At 45.8% G+C, this 19,806-nt stretch overlaps 1 protein-coding gene and 1 long non-coding RNA gene across 2 annotated transcripts in view; both read right to left on the bottom strand.

Annotated features, from left to right (window-relative positions):
- The window catches only part of LOC115384139 (NACHT, LRR and PYD domains-containing protein 3-like), a gene marked incomplete at its 5' end in the record, with an annotated part of 256,996 nt that overhangs the window by 85,821 nt on the left and 151,369 nt on the right, over positions 1-19,806 (bottom strand). The gene's annotated exons all lie outside the window — the stretch shown is intronic.
- Positions 1-19,806, bottom strand: part of LOC115384154 (uncharacterized) — a 176,263-nt gene that overhangs the window by 71,409 nt on the left and 85,048 nt on the right. The window lies entirely within an intron of this gene.

Here is a 19,806-nt window from a genome sequence, read left to right as displayed (position 1 = left end):
TCCTGTGTTATGAAGCTCCAGCAGCTGGGAGGTGAGCAGCAGCCTTGTTCATGCTGTAGATAATTCAGGAAACAATTCAGCATCTATACTGGTATTCTATCAAGCAGAATTCTGTCAAGTATCACATAGATACGTTCACCACTGCTGCTCCAGCTGGATCCAGGGCCCAGTGTGCAGTACTATTGATGCAGAGTAGTGAAATAAATCTATGCTGCTGTTTCTGCAGCTCCAGTTTGCTCTGTGAACTGTGGATGTTTATGCTGAACAGCTGTCTCTCGTCCAGTGTTACAGTGAACACAAACTAGTGAAGTAGCAAAAACTGCTGGACAAAGGACAATAGATAATATTTAATCCATTACAGAAGTGCAGAGCCATCATCTGATCAGCCACACTCTGCATTCACACCCTGGGAATTATCTCCAGCAATGTTACTGTCCAAAATCGTCTCCACCAGCTGCCACCACAGGGTCTGATGGGTGGAGGCAGGGTGTGGGTGGCAGTGTCTTGCTGAACTGCTCTTTTTCCCCCTTTGCTTTTTAAACCAGGAGGAGGCTGGAGCACCAACCAGACCTGACGGAGCCCCTGAGAGAAATTCAGGCTTTAGGTGAGCTTGGAGCGGCAGCGTGATGAACGGCATGTCCATCAGGAGGAGCGGCGTCTGAACCTGCAGTTCCTTGAAGATGAAAGCAGGGCAGCGAGGCTGAATGAGGCTGAATGGCCTCTCAGCAGCACAGGCAGAGCCAGGGCTTCAGACGTTCCTGCAGCGGGTCTCTCTGCTGGTCCAGACCCCGAGAACCCAGCGCTACACAGGAGTAACTCAACAACTGGTGGTGTTGATGTCCTTTCCAATAAAAACGGTTTTCACACCCATGTGTCTGAATTCACTGGTTCTTGCTCAACACAAGCACAGCAGTGTTTTTGCATTTGGCATTCCTTTTTAAGTAGTGGTAATGGAGATGTAAAGGTTGTACGTGGTGGTATTTTGAACATTTTACATGGTGATTATCATGAACTTCAATCCAGACAATTCTGCACTGTGACACAGTACATTAAGAGGGTCCTTTATGGAAACACACTTCAGTCTGACTGCAGTTGAAGAGCCAAAGGTAAGGTGGAGCCAGTATCATCTACATGTAGGGAGAAGCCAGTACTGATTTAATCTGACCCTGTTGCAGTTTTAAACACAACTGTCACTAAATACAGCCTTATAAAACAATTCTGCTGTCATCAACCAACTCTTCTGAGCTGGCCTCATGTTGACAAGCATGTAGTCTCTCTGCACAATTCCTAAGACCAGTCTGAAACGAAACCTTCAACAGCAAACTGTTTTGTCTGTCAGAAAAAAAAAAAATCTGAATTTTACCCAGTTATGAGCAGATCTGTGCCTCATATAGAACAGAATAGACCTGGGCTACTCAACCCGCGGCCCGCGGGCCGCATGCGGCCCGCATGCTGTAACGGTGCGGGCCCACGGCTGATTGTAAGCAGTGAAAAAAAAAATCTACTTTTAATGAGGAAAAAACGTTTCTGATATGCGGACACAGAGGGCAGTGTGTTTGACCTGCTGACAGCAGGCAGATAAGTGTTGCAACTGCGGGGCTGTACAGCTGGGGCGGTAATGCGCCAACAGGCTGTTTGCTCACCGCTGAAACAAAAGACTCGAAGAAGACCGATCGCAGTGGAGTCATGGCTGCCGCCAGTAAAATTAAACTAAAGTTATGCGATGAACACAGGAAATTTCAACCGTCATGGGAGGAAGAATTGTTTTTCTGGAAGTAAATAACAAGCCAGTGTGCCTTCTTTGCCAAAACCGTTCCATTCCTAAACGAGCGATCTTCAGCGTCGCCACGACAGCTGTCACGGATTTAATTTATTACAGTAGGACCTGCACCACTCAACCTGTGACAACACTGCCACTGTTCTGTCACTGAGACACTTCCGAAAGTTTTGTTTTTCTTATTATAAATCCTACGTGTATTGGACTTTGCTAAGAAATGTGATACATCGTCCTGATTCCAAGTGAGTGTAATAGTTTTAGCTTGACCTCTTCTGTCAGGGCTGCCTGTTGGGCACAGTTCCTGTGAGTAATGCACACCTGTGTTTTTCTTCTGTCATTTGGTTACATTGTTCTCCAAAAAGTAGGTCACCTGTTTGTATGCTTTCAATGATTGGTTTGTTGCCACCGGTGATCTTTTTTGTGATGCACAAGATTTAATTTTTACTTCATTTTTTGCAGGAGTAGGCCAATTATTTTTATAAAGAATCCCTTAATTATTTACCTTTTTGTGGAAAAAGACCTGCTTTTTTGTTGTAGTTAAGTGAATTTCTCAAACGCATTGCTTGAAAAATATTTTAAAAACTTAAAAAAAATACTTATGTTTTGTTACAAAAACTGCTAATATGTGTAGTAAGTATATTCATATTTTGTGAATAAAGCCTCATTTTTTAATTTGATATCCGACTTTTTTTAAATGTCATGCCATTTCACCTTTTTGCTTTTTATTGGAAATGCAGGAAAACAGCCACAAATAGATCTATAAGCTTAGTGTAATGTATTTCAACAAAGTCTTATTTTAGTTTACAAAAGACTAATGTAGTCGTCTTTCTATTGTAATGACATTTAAAATTGCATTATTGAATATTACTTACATTATTTAAATGTCTTTTACATAATTCAGTCATATAAATGAGCAAACTTAGGTCGCGGCCCACACAAACAGAGATGTTTCTCTATTGTGGCCCCGAGCAGTGGTAAGTTGAGTAGCCCTGGACATAGACTGTATTTATCTACGGGTGCAAATACATGAGGACATTGGCAAATAAAGAATAAGTAATCGAAAGCAAAAAGAAAACATTGAACTGGATATACAACAGATCTACAATATAACACTAATACTATTAAAATATAACTGGAGCTATAATATATAGAAACATGTACAGATATGGACTTAGGAAATTCTGAAAATGTGATGATCAAGGGTGTGTTTGTTTTGTTTTGTTTTTGCTTTTTTGTACTACCCACACGTTTCAGCACAGCGTTTTCAGCCACGGTGATTATATTCGTGCAATCGATATTCTAATCCTCTGAATTTCAGTCATTTCCTCTAGCAGAGGAGCTGGCAAGTGTCTTGGATCCATTGTTTTGGCGTCGCTGTGCTCTCTGCTGATTGGCTTCAGAAAATTAAACTTATTGGCTGTTTTTCAGAGGGCAGAGCTTATTAACATCTTATAAAACGCCGTAAAAATCGCGCGTCTTGCTGGTTTAAAACGCACGTTTTTTACGGCATTTTATTAAAAAAACAGGCGTTTTTTTACTGCATCTTAAGGATCAGAAGCATTGGATTAGTGGCGAATTGTGACTCTTTCCGGTTCAAAGGACAGACCAGTTCTTTCGTCCAATCAGCGACGACTGATGTCACCCACTACTTAACCTGAAGGGGCAGCATTGCGCTAAACAAGCGACCAGCCTGCCGGAAGTCATTAGAAGAAGAAGACTGATGCACCGATTTCCGTTTTCTGATTTGCCGTTGTGTTTTCTCTTTTGTGTTGTGTTTTCTCTTTTGCTGTGTGTTTTCTCTTTTTGTGTTGTGTTTCTGATTTGGCGTTGTGTTTTCTGATTTGGCGTTGTGTTTTTCTTTTTGCGTTTTGTTTTCTCTTTTTACGTTTTGTTTTCTCTTTTGCTGTTGTGTTTCTCTTTTTGTGTTGTGTTTTCTGATTTGCCGTTGTGTTTTGCACCTCAGGGCCACCGTAGTTAACAGCTGAATAATAATCGTCATAGTCTGAGGCAGCGGATCAGACAGTGGACTGATGGTTCTTCAGGACAGATCATTGAGGATCATCTCCACAGAGGAACTACAGGAACTACTTTCTACAAACATCACTGAGACATGATCATGAGGACATGTGGACTCACTCAGCCTTCCTGCAGTTCTTCACAGCTGGGATCAGTCTCCGTCGTCCCTCATCTGATGTCTTGTACTTCTTCAGGTTCAACTCCTCCAGGACCTGGTCTGACATCTGCAGCATGTAGGCCAGAGCTGAGCAGTGGATCTCAGAGAGTTCCTTCTCTGATCTGTTCTCTGACTTCAGGAACTCTTGGATGTCCTGATGGACTGAGAGGTCCTTCATCTCCGTCAGACAGTGGAAGATGTTGATGCTTCTGTCAGGAGACACTTGATAACTGCTGATCTTCTTCAGGTTCTTGATGACTCCTTGGATGGTTCGTGGACTGATCTCTGTTGGACCCAGCAGACCTTCTAAGAGTCTCTGGTTGGATTCCAGAGAGAGGCCATGAAGGAAGCGGACAAACAGGTCCAGGTGGCCGTTCTGACTGCTGAGGGATTTCTGTAGGACGGCCTCCAGGAAGCTGTCCAGAGAGAAAGCATCATCATAAGAATTAAAATCATATTCCCTGCTGCTCTCCAATGAAGGTCTTCAGCTCGTCTGTCTTCCTGCTGGTGAACAGTGGAACATGAAGACTGCAGCCAGAAACTCCTGAACAGTCAGATGGACGAAGCTGTAGACGGCTTCTGGAAGATCACAGACTCTCTCTTGAAGATCTGAGTACAGATTCCAGAGTAGGCGAGGCCTCAGTCACATCCAGACCACACTGCTCCAGGTCTTCTTGGTAGAACAGGATGTTTCCTTTGTCCAGATGTTCCAAGGCCATCCTGCCCAGCTTCAGAAGAAGCTCCCTGTCAGCCTCCGTCAGCTCCTGTGGACCCGTCTCAGGTCCTTCATGGTACTTGAGCTTCTTCCTGTGTGTCTGAAGCAGCACAAAGTGGGAGTACATGTCAGTCAGGGTCTGGGGCAGCTCTCCTCTCTGCTCGCTGCTCAACATGTGCTCCAGAACTGTAGCAGTGATCCAGCAGAAGACTGGGATTCCACACATGATGTGGAGGCTCCTGGAGGTCTGGATGTGGGAGATGATTCTGCTGCTCAGCTCCTCATCACTCAGCCTCCTTCTGAAGTACTCCTCCTTCTGGGCGTCAGTGAAGCCTCGCACTTCTGTCAGTCTGTCCACACATGTTGGAGGGATCTGATGGACCGCCGCCGGTCGGGAAGTGATCCAGACCGAGCCGAGGGCAGCAGATCCCCCCGGATGAGGTTAGTGAGCAGCTCGCCCACCGAAGACTGCCGGGAGACGTCCAGCAGCCGCCGGCCGCCGCCGAAGTCCAGAGAAAGTCTGCTTTCATCCAGGCCGTCCAAGATGAAGAGCAGCTTGCAGACGGCCAGCTCCTCTGCCGTCAGCTTCTGGAGCGTGGGATGGAAAACAGACAGCAGCGAGAGGAGACTGTACGGCCGCTCTCCCAGCAGGTTCAGCTCCCTGAAGGAGAGCACCACCAGCACACTGACATCCTGGTTCTCCAGGCCCTCGCCCAGTCCAGACTGAACTTGTCACCGAGAAGGTTTTTCCGCTGCCGGCCACGCCGCTGGTCACAACCACTCGGATGTGTGTGTGCTGCTGGGCCCAGGCTTTGAAGATGTCCTGAACCCTGATGGCAGTGTGATGGAGGCTCTCCTTCCTGGAAGCTGTCTCCAGCTGCTTCAGCTCAGGTTCCCTCTGAAGCTCCTCACTGAGTCCCTCTGTGATGTGGAGCTCAGTGTAGATCCTGTTGAGGAGGCTTCCTCCTCCTGCTTCATCACTTCCTTCAGTCACACGTTCACATCTCCTCCTCACACTCTTCTTATGTTCTTCTAGAAGCTGCTGCAGACCCACACCTGCTCACAGACAACAACAACAATCACACTGCACACAAACAACAAGCTTTCATGTCTCTACAACACAACACCAGTCCAGTGAAGACAGACCAGTCCCTCAGCAGACACATGTCCACTCTTACTTAGTGCAGCGGCGCTTCTGGATCTTTCTGGCTGCTCCTCACACACATCAGTCCTCTTCCTCTTTCTGTGGACACCAAGCAACATTTACTCTGAGCAACACAACACAAAGATCCAGCTTCAACTCACACTGCTTCACAATCCTGGAGCTGATCTGAAAGGGAGCTCAACATCTCTCACTCTGGTTTGGAGGAAATCAAAGGAACTAATCAGGTTCTGTTTTGGACTGAATTCATTTTAACTCTCACACACTCCTCTGAAATCACACATAAACTGCTCTAATCATTTGCATGTACACAAAAATCAACATGTATAAATGCTGTATAAAACATGTTTAACACCTTGTATATAAACTAGTATCTTCCTCCTGGACCCATTTGAAACAGTGATCAAAGTTTTGGATGTGAGAATTTCTACTTGTATTCATGAAGGAGGGATTAAACTTGTGGATGTGTGACTGACTCTGGTGAGAGAAAGAGTTTTGTTGCTGTTCATGAGGATGGACTTCATTCTCCTCATTCTGTTCGGTTTGCAGTTCACCACCAGACCCCCCATCACTGACACACACCTCCAGACCAGCTTGTTCAACCGGTTCCCCTCTTTGACCTTTAACCTTGATCAGTTTCTCCAGCAAACCTCAGCTAGAACATCCAGCACAGGACTCCAGTGATGGGAGTAAAAGGACAGCATCTTGTTGCAGACATCAACAGATCTCAGTCTTCTGAGAAAGTCCAGTCTGCACCGACCCTTTTTATCTGCTGCATCAGGACTGACCAGTCCAGTCTGTGATCCAGGTGGATCCAGATATTTCCAGGTAGAGACCACCTCCATACACTCTCCATCAGTCTGGACTGGTCCATGTTGTGCCTCCACCTGCCAAACTCCACCATCTTCTCCTTTATTCGAGCCGTGTTCAGCAACAGTCCATAGAACCTGCTCCAGTGCCTGAAGTCCCAGAGGACCTTCCTGTACCCCCCCACCCCCCCCCCCCCCCTCCCTTCACACAAACCACCACAGCCGCATCGTCAGAGGATTTCTTGATGGAGCGTGATGACGACTGACAGGGAAAGTCCGCTGTGTGGTACCACAGCTCCCTGGAGGCTCCAGTACTGTCACCTCAGTCTCAGACTGAATTCTCCAGTCTGACACACTGTGGTGATGGGAACTCATGGTGAAACATGAGTCTCATGTTTTGATGGACAGATGATGCATGATGGGAATCATGTGGTTTGAGATCATACTGAGGCCCCATGGCAGGACACAGGTTGAGACTTCAGGGTGAACACATGTGTCCAGTCAAACTCTCACAAACAACGGGAATATGGCGTCTCAGGTGGAAGACCTCACACCAGGGGGTCCAACGCTGGGGGTGCAATGCCACCTTTAATGCGCTTTAATAACCGTGCGCACACTATAGAAGGCGTTCCCTCGCCTTCCCTCACCTTAATAAAGTTTTCTGCACCCTGACACCTGCAGGGCCGTACGTTTAGACCAGAATAAAAACCTGTTTATCTCTGATGAGGTGAAGTTTCATTATACGGCCGCTCTGCTGTGTGTTCACAGAAAAACCCTCCACCAGGTCTCTGTTCAGCTGGCTGGACTAGTACTGACCCGAGGCCTCATCAGGTTTCTGAGCCCTTTCACTCAGGAAATGTTCCTTTAAATGGATCTGGAGCTGTGGTCAGTCCACTCTCTCACTTTTCCCAGTTTGAGATTAAACATCAGAAAGTCTCCATCTTACTGGATTCAAATCTGTCAACGTTCCAAAAGTGTAATGAACAGATTTCAGCCAAAACACAACCAAGACACACTGGAAGTGATGAAAAGAAAAGAAAAGAGTTTCTTACTTTGAGTCTGAAGGTCCAGGTTCAGCACTGAAGTCTGGTGGTTCACCTTTGGACGGTCACTCTCAGAGACCTGCTGGATCCTGAAGACTCTGTGAGTCTGAATACACACACACATGCACACACACACACACACACACACACACACACACACACACACACACACACACACAGCAGCTTAGTGCCATTCTCAAGCTTCAATACTAATTTAAACGGCTCTTCATTGTAAAGATTAACAACCTGTTTAAATGATTCTCCTCTTTTTGAGACTGGAGTTTGGTCTTTAGCAGCGATGTGACGAGACACTCGGCTCACGAAACGAGACGAGATGATTATTCCGTGTCAAGATCATGAGACGAGAGATTTCCTCTTTACTTTGAGAAAACTAAAATGACAAAGTACGACTGGAAAAACAGACTTTTATTGAACAAAACCATACAGGTGCATTTGTGCTCAGGTCTGAAGAGGACACCCTGAAATCCACTTAGTAGTGTTCCTGGAGACAGGTGTCTCTTCAGCGGGACAGGCTGTGAGGACTAAATGGGGACTGTTTAAAATAAAAGAATTGGAGCTTATTGCTGAAACGAATGGTTAAAAACCCAGTGGAGACATGAAACAAGCTGCTCAGTGATTATAGGAAGAGGCTGATCACTGTAAAGCTAATGAAGATATTCTATTGATTATTGAGAAGGATATGAATGATGCTGGAGGTGACACTATTTATTCAAATGTAAATAAAAGCTGAGAATTTTTTTTTTTCACAATGGTGCTTCTTGTCCATAATCTTATTAACTTTTGGAAAATACCAGAATAATTTCTGGTAAATCGAATAAAGAAAAAAAACTTTTTTGTTGAATGAAAGTAAATTTGAGCCTAAATTTGCCTGGAATATGAATAATTTTGGACTTATAAACTGTATTTTGACCACATTTGGGCCGTTTTCCTCTCTGCTCGGACTGGAATTTGCCAGAAAAACGAGTCTGTTGTCCACATTAACAAGCTGTCTGCTGTGTTCGGTGTGAGCTCACTCTGATCGGCTTCTGCCTTGATCCCATGAGACAGATTTTAATTTAAACGAGAAATATGGTCTTGATTTAATCTCACCAGATCTTGTCACACCCCTATCTGTAATTATTCATTAGTAAATGACAATTTAATCAAAAATAATTGAATAAAATTACTGAGTGATCAACTACTTTCAGTAATCCATACTCTAGTACAGGCTACTCAACTTACCACTGCTCGTGGGCCACATAGAGAAACATCTCTGTTTGTGTGGGCCGCGACCTAAGTTTGCTCATTTATATGACTGAATTATGTAAAAGACATTTAAATAATGTAAGTAATATTCAATAATGAAATTTTAAATGCATTACAATAGAAAGACGACTACATTAGTCTTTTGTAAAACTAAAATAAGACTTTGTTGAAAATACATTACACTAAGCCTTATAGATCTATTGTGGCTGTTTTCTGCATTTCCAATAAAAAGCAAAAAGGTGAAATGGCATGACATTTAAAAAAGTCGGATATCAAATTAAAAAATGAGGCTTTATTCACAAAATATGAATACTTACTACACATATTAGCATTTTTTGTAACAAAACATAAGTATTTTTTTTAAGTTTTTAAAATATTTTTCAAGCAATGCGTTTGAGAAATTCACTTAACTACAACAAAAAAGCAGGTCTTTTTCCACAAAAAGGTAAATAAATTAAGGGATTCTTTATAAAAATAATTGGCCTACTCCTGCAAAAATGAAGTAAAAATTAAATCTTGTGCATCACAAAAAAGATCACCGGTGGCAAAAAAACCAATCATTGTAAAGCATACAAACAGGTGACCTACTTTTTGGAGAACAATGTAACCAAATGACAGAAAAAAACACAGGTGTGCATTACTCACAGAACTGTGCCCAACAGGCAGCCCTGACAGAAGAGGTCAAAGCTAAAACTATTACACTCACTTGGAATCAGGACGATGTATCACATTTCTTAGCAAAGTCCAATACACGTAGGATTTATAATAAGAAAAACAAAACTTTCGGAAGTGTCTCAGTGACAGAACAGTGGCAGTGTTGTCACAGGTTGAGTGGTGCAGTCCTACTGTAATAAATTAAATCCGTGACAGCTGTCGTGGCGACGCTGAAGATTCGCTCGTTTAGGAATGGACGGTTTTTGGCAAAGAAGGCACACTGGCTTGTTATTACTTCCAGAAAACAAATTCTTCCTCCCATGACGGTTGAAATTTCCTGTGTTCATCGCATAACTTTAGTTTAATTTTACTGGCGGCAGCCATGAACTCCACTGCGATCGGTCTTCTTCGAGTCTTTTGTTTTCAGCGGTGAGCAAACAGCCTGTTGGCGCATTACCGCCCCCAGCTGGTACAGCCCCGCAGTTGCAACACTTATCTGCCTGCTGTCAGCAGGTCAAACACACTGCCCTCTGGTGTCCGCATATCAGAAACGTTTTTTCCTCATTAAAAGTAGATTTTTTTTTTTCACTGCTTACAATCAGCCGTGGGCCGCACCGTTACAGCATGCGGGCCGCATGCGGCCCGCGGGCCGCGGGTTGAGTAGCCCGCTCTAGTAACTTCATACTAATTAATAAAGGTAACCCCCGACAGAGGGCTCTCTGTCAAGTAGTTGGTTATCCATTTGGTAAAAGCAGGCTCCACACTCAGTTAAGGCCCGGCCATGCTTCACATGTCCACGTGGGGGTGTGTGTTGCGCGTTGGTCTGTGTGACGTAATAATTGTCATGAATTCCTGTCCGCTCGGGTCCGCGCGAACCAATCCGCGGACATCCGTGCAGCAGCCAGATTTTGTGACCGTGTTGCACGCAGGTCGCGCTGGTATACACACGCGCCAGAGCGCCACAGCAGATAAAACATGGTGGTAAAAGTGACGGTAGACGGAGCTCCAGCCTCATGGCTCCACTCAAAGACACCGTGAAAGTGAAAAACTCAGAGACAGCGAGAGCAAACTCTGTCTGGAGGGATGAGAAGGTCTGCTGACAGAAATGAAAGTATTTAATCGCTCGGGCGCCGCCCCCTCGATTCAGAAACAGAAAAAAAGGCTAAATAAACTTCAATACTTAATGATAATGTACTTACAACGTATGTGCAGGGCTTGAAGCAGGAAAAGATCACATGCCTGAAAACTTTTGGGGAGCGGGTGGGGGGGGGGGGGGGGGGGGTGGGGGGGGCTACTCCAGGTGTGAGCCATGAATCACATTTCAACTCGGGGCAACACCCAAAAAAAACCTCACAGCGCAACGCATCCATCTGGAAATATTAAAGGATAACTTCGGTTTAAACAGTGTTCGCGTTGTTTATAGAACGAAGTCGAACAATATACTCATATAAGCAGGTGGCGACCAACAACTTTGGTGCATAGCACCACCTACTGTGTCTCTTGGTGAATGTACTTTGGTTTACATCCAAATCACCGTATTCACTTCAGAGATCTGTAAAACCACAACAGCATGTATCTGGCGACACCGGGCTGTGGTGGATGAGTGGCGTGAGCGGACCAGGAGGAATATTGGTGAAACTAATGAGTTTTTGGACGATTAAAGCCGTTTTGGGAGCTGGCGCCCACATGCCCCATTGGCTAACAGTATACGGATGTCTGCAGCTCCACTTGGATCTAAATTTCTCCCGAAGCACTGTTCGGATCAGAAAAGCATTCGGGGTGAGAATATTGTTCTACTTCATTCGAAAACAACGTGAAAAACTGTTTAAACTGAACTTATCCTTTACATCTTGTTGACAGCACTGCCAGGTCTTCATCTTCCCATCCACCACCAGACCCGCTCCAGTACTGATACAAAGTCTTCCCCAACAAGCCTGTAAAACAATTCTAAAACCACTATATTCATTTTATAAAAGCGCCATAAAAATTCACGATAAGAAAAAGCGTTCACACCACCACTGCTCAGTGCTTCAGAAATATAACATGTTGAGTCTTTAGAATATAATCATGCATCTCATCTCTGCCTGCTTTTTAAGATCAGACATAATGACGCATCTCCACCACTGAAACAATTTATTTCTCTGTGCTCTGAGACATCAGCACGGACCACTAGATCAGTGTCAAGGGGAGAATGTTGTATCCCACGACAAAAAACTACATTTGCTAAATCATCTTTCTCTTGTGTAGCCACAGATCAGTGGAATAACCTCCAAACTGAAATAACAGCCTCACAAACCTTAAGTCCTTCTCCGTTTGGTAAAGAAATGGATCCTATCAACTCAAGTTTGCACACATGGTTAGGTAAGGGTGGGATGGGGAGGGGGGGTATTTTATGAATATTGTATGGGTGTGTGGGGGGTACTTTATACTCTCAGGGCACGTGTGTGTGCACACGCATGCGCCTGTGTTTGCAGACAACTCTGCTCTGTCTACTCTTAAAGCTATCCATTTTAATTTCACCGGCCTCACTGTCACTATCTTTTTACTGTCACTATGTTTTTACTGTTAGAAACTGACGTCTCATTGTTCATTTCATTTGTTTTATCTGTTTATTTTAATACATCAACCTGCCGAAGGGACAGCAGGCGGAAAGTAGCAGTATGTGCGCACACGGGAAGTGTAAAGGATTCTGAATTGATAAGGGGCAGATATTATAAGCTTTTGCTTCTTTCTGTACCTTTTCATTCATCTGTGCTGAAGTATGTAGATGCAAGTATGTTGCATTCACCTTTTGTTTTTTCAATGAATGAAATTAATAAATCAAATCAAAAGTATGCTACAACCTGGTACAGGCATCTTTCCCTTTTTTTGTTTACATGCACACTGTCCCTTTTCAAAAATAAAAATAAACTGAAACTGAACTGAAACAACTTTTTGTTATTGTTTTGTTTTCCAACATTTTTGGGAAGTTAACCGACCTGTCGATAAGAGGAACCAATGAGATGATAGGGAGGTTTTTTTTTTTGTTTTTTTTTTTCCCCAAGCCATAACAACCTCAGTCCAGGACTGTCAGGACTGAACTCCAAACTCTCCGCCTGACTCGGTTCTCCACAGAGCTCAGACACTTCTGACCTGTTTCTGAGCGCCTCCCCGGGCTGCGCTCTGATCTGGCGGTCTGCCTCCGTTCTCCACGGAGCTCAAACAAGCTCCATATGTTTCCACCGCGCGACGCGAATTTTCGTGCAAAGAGATTACATACAAAGACAATGTAATGACGCAATTGTCGCTCATCTTGAGTGGCGGGGGGCGGCTGGCGGCGAGCGTTTCCAGCGAAAGAGTCCGCGCCCGTCGACTTGCGCGACGTTCACACCGTCAGCGAGTAGCGCGGCGAGGGCAGCCGTTTTACGGAGAAAATATATGGTTTTCCAGCGGCCAGGAAGCGGCGAGCGGTCACGTGGTGAGAATTCAGCGAACTCAGCTGAGGCCGCTCCACTCTCGCCGCTGAGAGAAGACACTGAAGTGATCAGCGCACGGCTAGAAACCAATCAGATGCTTTGTCCAAAGTGTGAAACACTTAAGGCCCGCCCACCTCGCTCTGATTGGCTAAAACTCCTGAACATTGAGCATCACTGGTAGTTAGAACGGTCACAAGGCTCGTCCATGCTTCACATGTCCGCGTGGGTGCGCGTTGGTCTGCGTGACGTAAAAATCGTCATGAATTCCTGTCCGCTAGGGTCCGCGCGGACCGATCCGCGGACGTCCCGCAGCAGCCAGAATTTGAGACCGCGTTGCGCACTGCGCGCAGGTCGCGGAAGTGTGCGCCTGCGCCAGAGCGCCATAGCAAACAAAACATGACGGTAAAAGTGAAAGTAGACGGAGCTCCAGCCTGATGGCTCCACTTAAAGACACGGAAAGAGTGAAAAACTCGTGGAAAGAGAGAGACTGTCTGGAGGGAGGAGAAGGTCTGCAGACAGAAGTGAAAAAGTAACTAATCGCTCCGGCGCCGCCCCGCGATTCAGAAACAGAAAAAAAAAAGCTAAATAAACTTTAATACTTAAAGATAATGTACTGGCAATGTATGTGCTTAATTTTCTCGAAATAATCCGTAATAAAGGAGCAGATGAACAGTCTGTAGTGCCGGAAATGCTTCTCGAGGCTGCGTGGATCACCGCCTGCATGAGAAGCGCACAGCTGAGCTCAAAATGTAGCATGGGAGAAAGCGCGTGCTCATCGGTGGTGCACGGAGGCTCCAAAGTGGACGCAGAAACGCGTACATGTGAAGCATGGACGAGCCTTTAGTCTGAATCTTAGTTGGTCAAAAGTGTAATGAACAGATTTTAGCCAAAACACAACCAAGACACACTGGAAGTGATGAAAAGAAAAGAAAAGAGTTTCTTACTTTGTGTCTGAAGGTCCAGGTTCAGCACTGAAGTTTGGTGGACTATGTCTGGAGCAGTCACTCTTCAGAGACAAGCTGCTGGATCCTGAAGACTCTGCTGTGAGTCTGAATACACACACACACACACACACACACACGCACACATTTCATCATCAACACAGTTGTAGAGAGACGGACCATGACAGAGGTCAAAGGTCAGACCCTCCCAGCAGGGTGTGTTGGTCACTGACAGGTCAGGAGGTTCTGACTGAAGCTCAGAATGAGTGCAGCTCACTGAGAGCAGACAGAAACAGCAGCGCTGCATCTCGTCTCCTCCTTGCTGTTGCTGTGGACTCTGCAGGAGCAGCTGGCGTCTCTCACCTGTCCACACACTCTGCTCCGTCCTCCTCTTCATCCACACCACTCATCTTCAGTCACTGAGAGAGAAAGCAGCAGCATCATGTCTAACAGAACCTTTCAGACAGATCTCAGATCTGCAGCCAACAGCAGCGACACACCGAGGACTTCTTCTCTCTTCATGGACACACATGAGCTGATTAACACCAGGAGACAGAGACAGCTTCACTCTGACTGGACAGCCCTGAACACACACACACACACACACACACACCACACACACACACACACACACACACACACACACACCCAACACACACACACACACACAGGACCAGAACTACCAGAGAGTGAAGGACCAGGACTCGTGGAGACATGAGCAGGGTTTCCACCAGACCTTTTCAGTCCGGCCCCTCTCCCTCTCCGGACAACGGAGAGGGAGAAAAAAAAAAGCGTTGCGCTCTGTGTACCAGCACTGTCTTCTTCACAGAGACTCCACAGCCTCTTTCACACTGGCCAAAAAACCTGTTTAACCTGCTAATAATCTCCTCCTCATGACAGTGTGAGAGGGTTTAATCAGCAGTTCGACCCTGCAATCGACCCGGGATTTTAACGGGTCGCTGCTGTCGGCTCACCTGGCAAAAGCCATCTTGACATGAGCAGCAACGAATTGCTTCAGATGTCAATCTGGGATTTCACTCTGCAAATCCGTTCGGTGAAGGAGTCACTTCCTGTAGAACTCTTTGCGTTCATTAGACGTAAGGACACAGTCTGCCCGCTCACCATGTTTGGTTTCAGTTTCAAAAATGCACAAAGCGCCTCTTGCTGTTCGTTTTTCAAAGACGCAGTAGAGGATTCATCCTAAACAGATTTAATCGCTGTCAGGACATCCATTCTTTTCGCTAGTCATGCTAATATTATTAGCAGTCTGTCGCTTCCTGCTTTCATCAAAGCTTCATGTCCCGCCCTAAACGACGCCTGATTGGACCGCAGGAAAAAAATCTGAGCCCGAGCGCATGAGCACGAGGGGTGAAAGATGGATTCTCGTGGTGTGTGTGAACAAATACCACGAGAATTCAGCTTGCCGGCAAGGTTCGCTATCGACTTTGAGTGGGAGGGATACATCCGGGAACTTACATGATGACGTTGACGCAGCGCGGCTACTTTAGCGCGCTAGTTGTTGTTTCTGGACACAGTGTGAGATGAGCCAGCATTGGCAGGATAGCGAGACCAGAGAGCTTCTCTTGATCGGTGGGGAAGAGGAGATTTGTCTCCAGGCAACGGGGACGGTGTTCCGCTGCATTGTTTACTTTCGCTGTGCTCCATCGTGCTGATGATGTCATCAACGTGGGACACCATCAGCATGGGAAAACGCAGTGACGTGGCTCGCCAGCAGGAGGTGAGACCCGGGTCAGCAGGCAGTGGGAAAGGAGTCTAAAAGCCGATTGTTAGCAGGTTGAAAACATGGTTGGATCCGCTAACAGTCGTCAGTGTCCTCTGTGTTCTCCACCCCCCAAACCCACTCTGACGGTCTGCTCTCCCCCACCCCCGTACACGCCCCCCCGTGGCCAAACTTTTTCCTGCAGGAAACACTGATAAGAGTGCTGCTCATGACCAGCAGCTGCGTCTCTGCTGTCAACAAGGAATCATTCCAGGAAGTCTTCTTTATGCCCGTTACCATGGAGACGAAGTCACTGTTTTCAAAAAGTTCCATTTCTTTTCCTCTGAGCGCCGCTGCTGTGTGAACAGAAACCACACCTCTACCAAAGCTGTTTTCATTTGAAAAACTTCTGAAGGGAAACTCGATCTCTACCTCACACACACACACACACACAGTCTTGTATTTCTATCCTTGTGGGGACCGTCCATTGACTCCCATTCATGTCTAGCCCCTAACCCTGACCCTTACCCTAACCCTAACCCACACCACAACAAAGCCTAACCCTAAAGAAATGTTTTTGCACTTTTACTTTTTTCAGCAACAACAACATGGTCAAGAAAACACTGTTTCTCCTACTTAGGACCGGAAAAAGGTCCCACAAGGCACGTCGTTCCACGTTTTGCTATCCTTGTGGGGACATTTGGCCCCGACAAGGATAGAAATACAAGAACGCACACACACACACACAGACACACACACCACACACACACACACACACACACACACACAGGCCCCCGACAGGGGGGGACAAACGGGTCTGTTGTCCCGGGTCCACGGTTGGGGGGGGCCAGAAGTAAAGGTGGGGGGCCCATCCAGTACCCCAGCCCTGGCGCTCAACGCAGCATGCAGGTGCTGCTCCGCACTGCTGTTCCGCTACCCCCCCCCCCTTACCCACCCACCGTCCCCGCCCCCACCTCCCACCCCCACCCCGCAGTTCCGACTGGGCCCATCTCACATCATCTTGTCCCGGGCCCAGGCAAAGCTGTCTGCTGGCCTGCAGACACACACACACACACACACACACACACACACACACACACACACACACACCACACACATATTTGTACTTCTACCGTTGTGAGGACACTCACTGACATAACCTGACCTAAACCTAATTGTAACCCGAACCCAAAAATCAAGTCTGAACCCTCAAAAAGGTCAAAAAGGTCTGTGGAAAAGTGAGGACCGGCAAAACTGTCCTCACTCTGTTGGTTAAAAAGTAATTCTGGTCCTCACATCGGAGTATCTACAGGACACACACACACACACACACACACACACACACACACACACACACACACACACACAGTGACATTGAAAGATAAGAGTTGCAGCAGCACTCACCTGCTTCCCTCTCAGGCTGTCAGTCAGAGTCTGAACTGACTCAGTGCTTCACTTCCTGCTTCCCTGGTTGAACTGAGCTACTGCGCCTACTTGATTTATTTTCATACTTTTTTTTTTTATTTTTTTAATCACAAATTTCTACAGTTAATCGTGAATTGTCAAACTTTGGATTGCAAGTTCAAATTTCTGTTGTTTGCATTTCAAGGCAGTTTTCAGGACAAACATAAAACATTCATCAGTCCAAACAATCAGTTCAGGTTGATTTTAAATTAGTAGTTGAAATTGAAGCATGGTAACTTCCTGCTCTGCAAATTCACCAGTGTTGATTTAACTAAAGAGTGGACTCAACATGTGTGTAGAGTTAAACTCAGCTCTGGTCAGTGTTGGTTTTCTCAAGTTGACTCTCTGGAGAGCCGTTTTTCAGTGACGTAGAGCCGTGAACATTCTTTTCATTCCAGTAGGGAGACTGGGGACAGTTGTAACACGGTCAGTTGTAACCACAGACATAAACAGGAGACGCCACATGGCTGCTGGGTGCAGGGAATACGGCGGCCATCTTGGAATGGTCCTCATGTCTGTGATGAAGCTCCAGAGAAGTCAAGGTGCCACGGCACTGGCAGCATATTGTTGGGCTGATCAGGGAACTACTGAAAGCAGGACTCTGGGATCACTTTTCACAAGAAGATTGAACGTTATTATTGTTTGAATTTGTGAAAAATGGTGAGGAGCCTGGTGGAGGAGCGCCTCGCTCCCGCAGCACATGAGGAATGACATGTTTTCACCATAAAACTGATCAGACAGCGATCTGTTTCCAAATTACATTCAAGACTGTTTCAAACAGTCAGCAGGACTAAAACCAATCATGTAATGTGTTTTGGCCACTACTAAGCAGCTGTGTGTGCAATAATGTAAAGTGAGCTATTACATTCTGAAAGGAGGGAAAACAAACAGCTGGAGGGTTTATCTCTCTATCTAACATCCAGCTGGCTCCATGTTGTTCTTTACAGACACACTTTACCAGTGAACCGTGGTTCTACAGGATCTGCTGCTCATGTTCTCCTCATGAGAAGATCTAGAAGTGGGACCAAAGTTCTCCATCTTTTCCATTTATATTGTATTTGGATGGTAAGACAGACATTTTAAACCATCCCAGCACCCCGTGTCATGGTGGTGTTTCCCATGATGCTCAGTGCCATGTCTATCTTTTGTATAAAACAAACTAGGAGTGTGTCTGTTTTTATGTGTGTGTGTGTGTGTGTGTGTGGTGTGTGTGTGTGTGTGTGTGTGTGTGTGTGTGTGTGTGTGGTGCGTGCGCACGCGCACACACGACCCTGATTGCAGGTGCGGTTTTGTTTCGATGGATTTCCACCACACATATGAAAAGTTTTTGTCTGAAATATTGAACACGGCCCCCCACACCAAGGTGTGGAGCCCCCAGCCAGCCAGGATGGGAGGACTCACACACAGTTAACTGGAACAAACTCCTCGTGCGAAGGACCCCCCCTCGGGAAACACTGGAGTTAACAACTAAAAACTTTAACATGGAAAATATGATAAAATGTTAAAGTAAAATAAGTCAGATGAGGTGAAGAAGTGAAAGTACATAATAAACTAAAATAAATAATAATGGTGAAAATCACAACAATATAAATGCCTGATTTAAAGGCCCCCCCCCCCCCCCACACACACACACACACACACACACACATTGGATAACTGAAGGGGTTTCACAGCAGAGCAGCTCTCTTTGTTGTTGGTAAACTTCATCTTCATTAAAGGTAAATGATTGTTAAAAACTGATTGTTTCAATTAAAGAAGACCACCATCCCTGGGTGGACTTGAACCACCAACCTCTCAGTTACTGTAACAGCCCAATGCACCACAGAGACAGCTGACTGGTCCAAGGGGCGTGGCCTATTCAAAGCTGGCTTCATGTTCACTGCTTCAGCCTTTTGGTCTCAGTAACTGTTCAACAACATTTCACTGCAGTTTTTCTCCACTGGTTTGACTCATTTTTTGAAACAGAAATTACATTTTCAAAACATCTCAGATCATTTGGCAAAACGTTCTTACAGTTCAGCAACAGCATAGTTCACTTGCTGAAGCTCTTTTCCCTCCTAAAACTATTCTTTCATGTTTCAAGCTTCATTTCTTTCCCATAAACAGTCAGAGCCTCCAAAATGCAAAGATCCTTCTCAACAGTTTTGGCTCATTTCTCCAAACAGACCAGAGGTTCTCAGCTCTTGGTTCTCTTGTCAGAAACAACCTGGACGGGTCAGCAGAGCCACGGTTCACCTGTCAGAGATCACATCTCTTCAGAACAGTTCACTCAGGAGGAAAAACTACATTTCTTTCTCAAACTAATGATCAGTGTCCCCAAAATGCTTCGTCCTTTTGGCATGGTGGCTCTGACAGAATGTTTAGATGTTTTGTCTTTAATCAGCAGTTCGACCCTGCAATCGACCCGGGATTTTAACGGGTCGCTGCTGTCGGCTCAACCTGGCAAAAGCCATATTGACATGAGCAGCAACGAATTGCTTCAGATGTCAGTCTGGGATTTCACTCGGCAAATCCTTTCGGGAAGGAGGGACTTCCTGTAGAACTCTTTGCGTACATTGGACAGAAGGACACAGTCTGCCCTCCTCACCATGTTTGGTTTCAGTTTCAAAATGCACAAAGCGCCTCTT

This window comes from Salarias fasciatus, assembly GCF_902148845.1.
Source record: "Salarias fasciatus chromosome 23 unlocalized genomic scaffold, fSalaFa1.1 super_scaffold_20, whole genome shotgun sequence".
Lineage (NCBI taxonomy): Eukaryota > Metazoa > Chordata > Actinopteri > Blenniiformes > Blenniidae > Salarias > Salarias fasciatus.
Note: the sequence above shows the minus strand (reverse complement) of the source record. Positions and strands in the feature narration are given on the sequence as shown.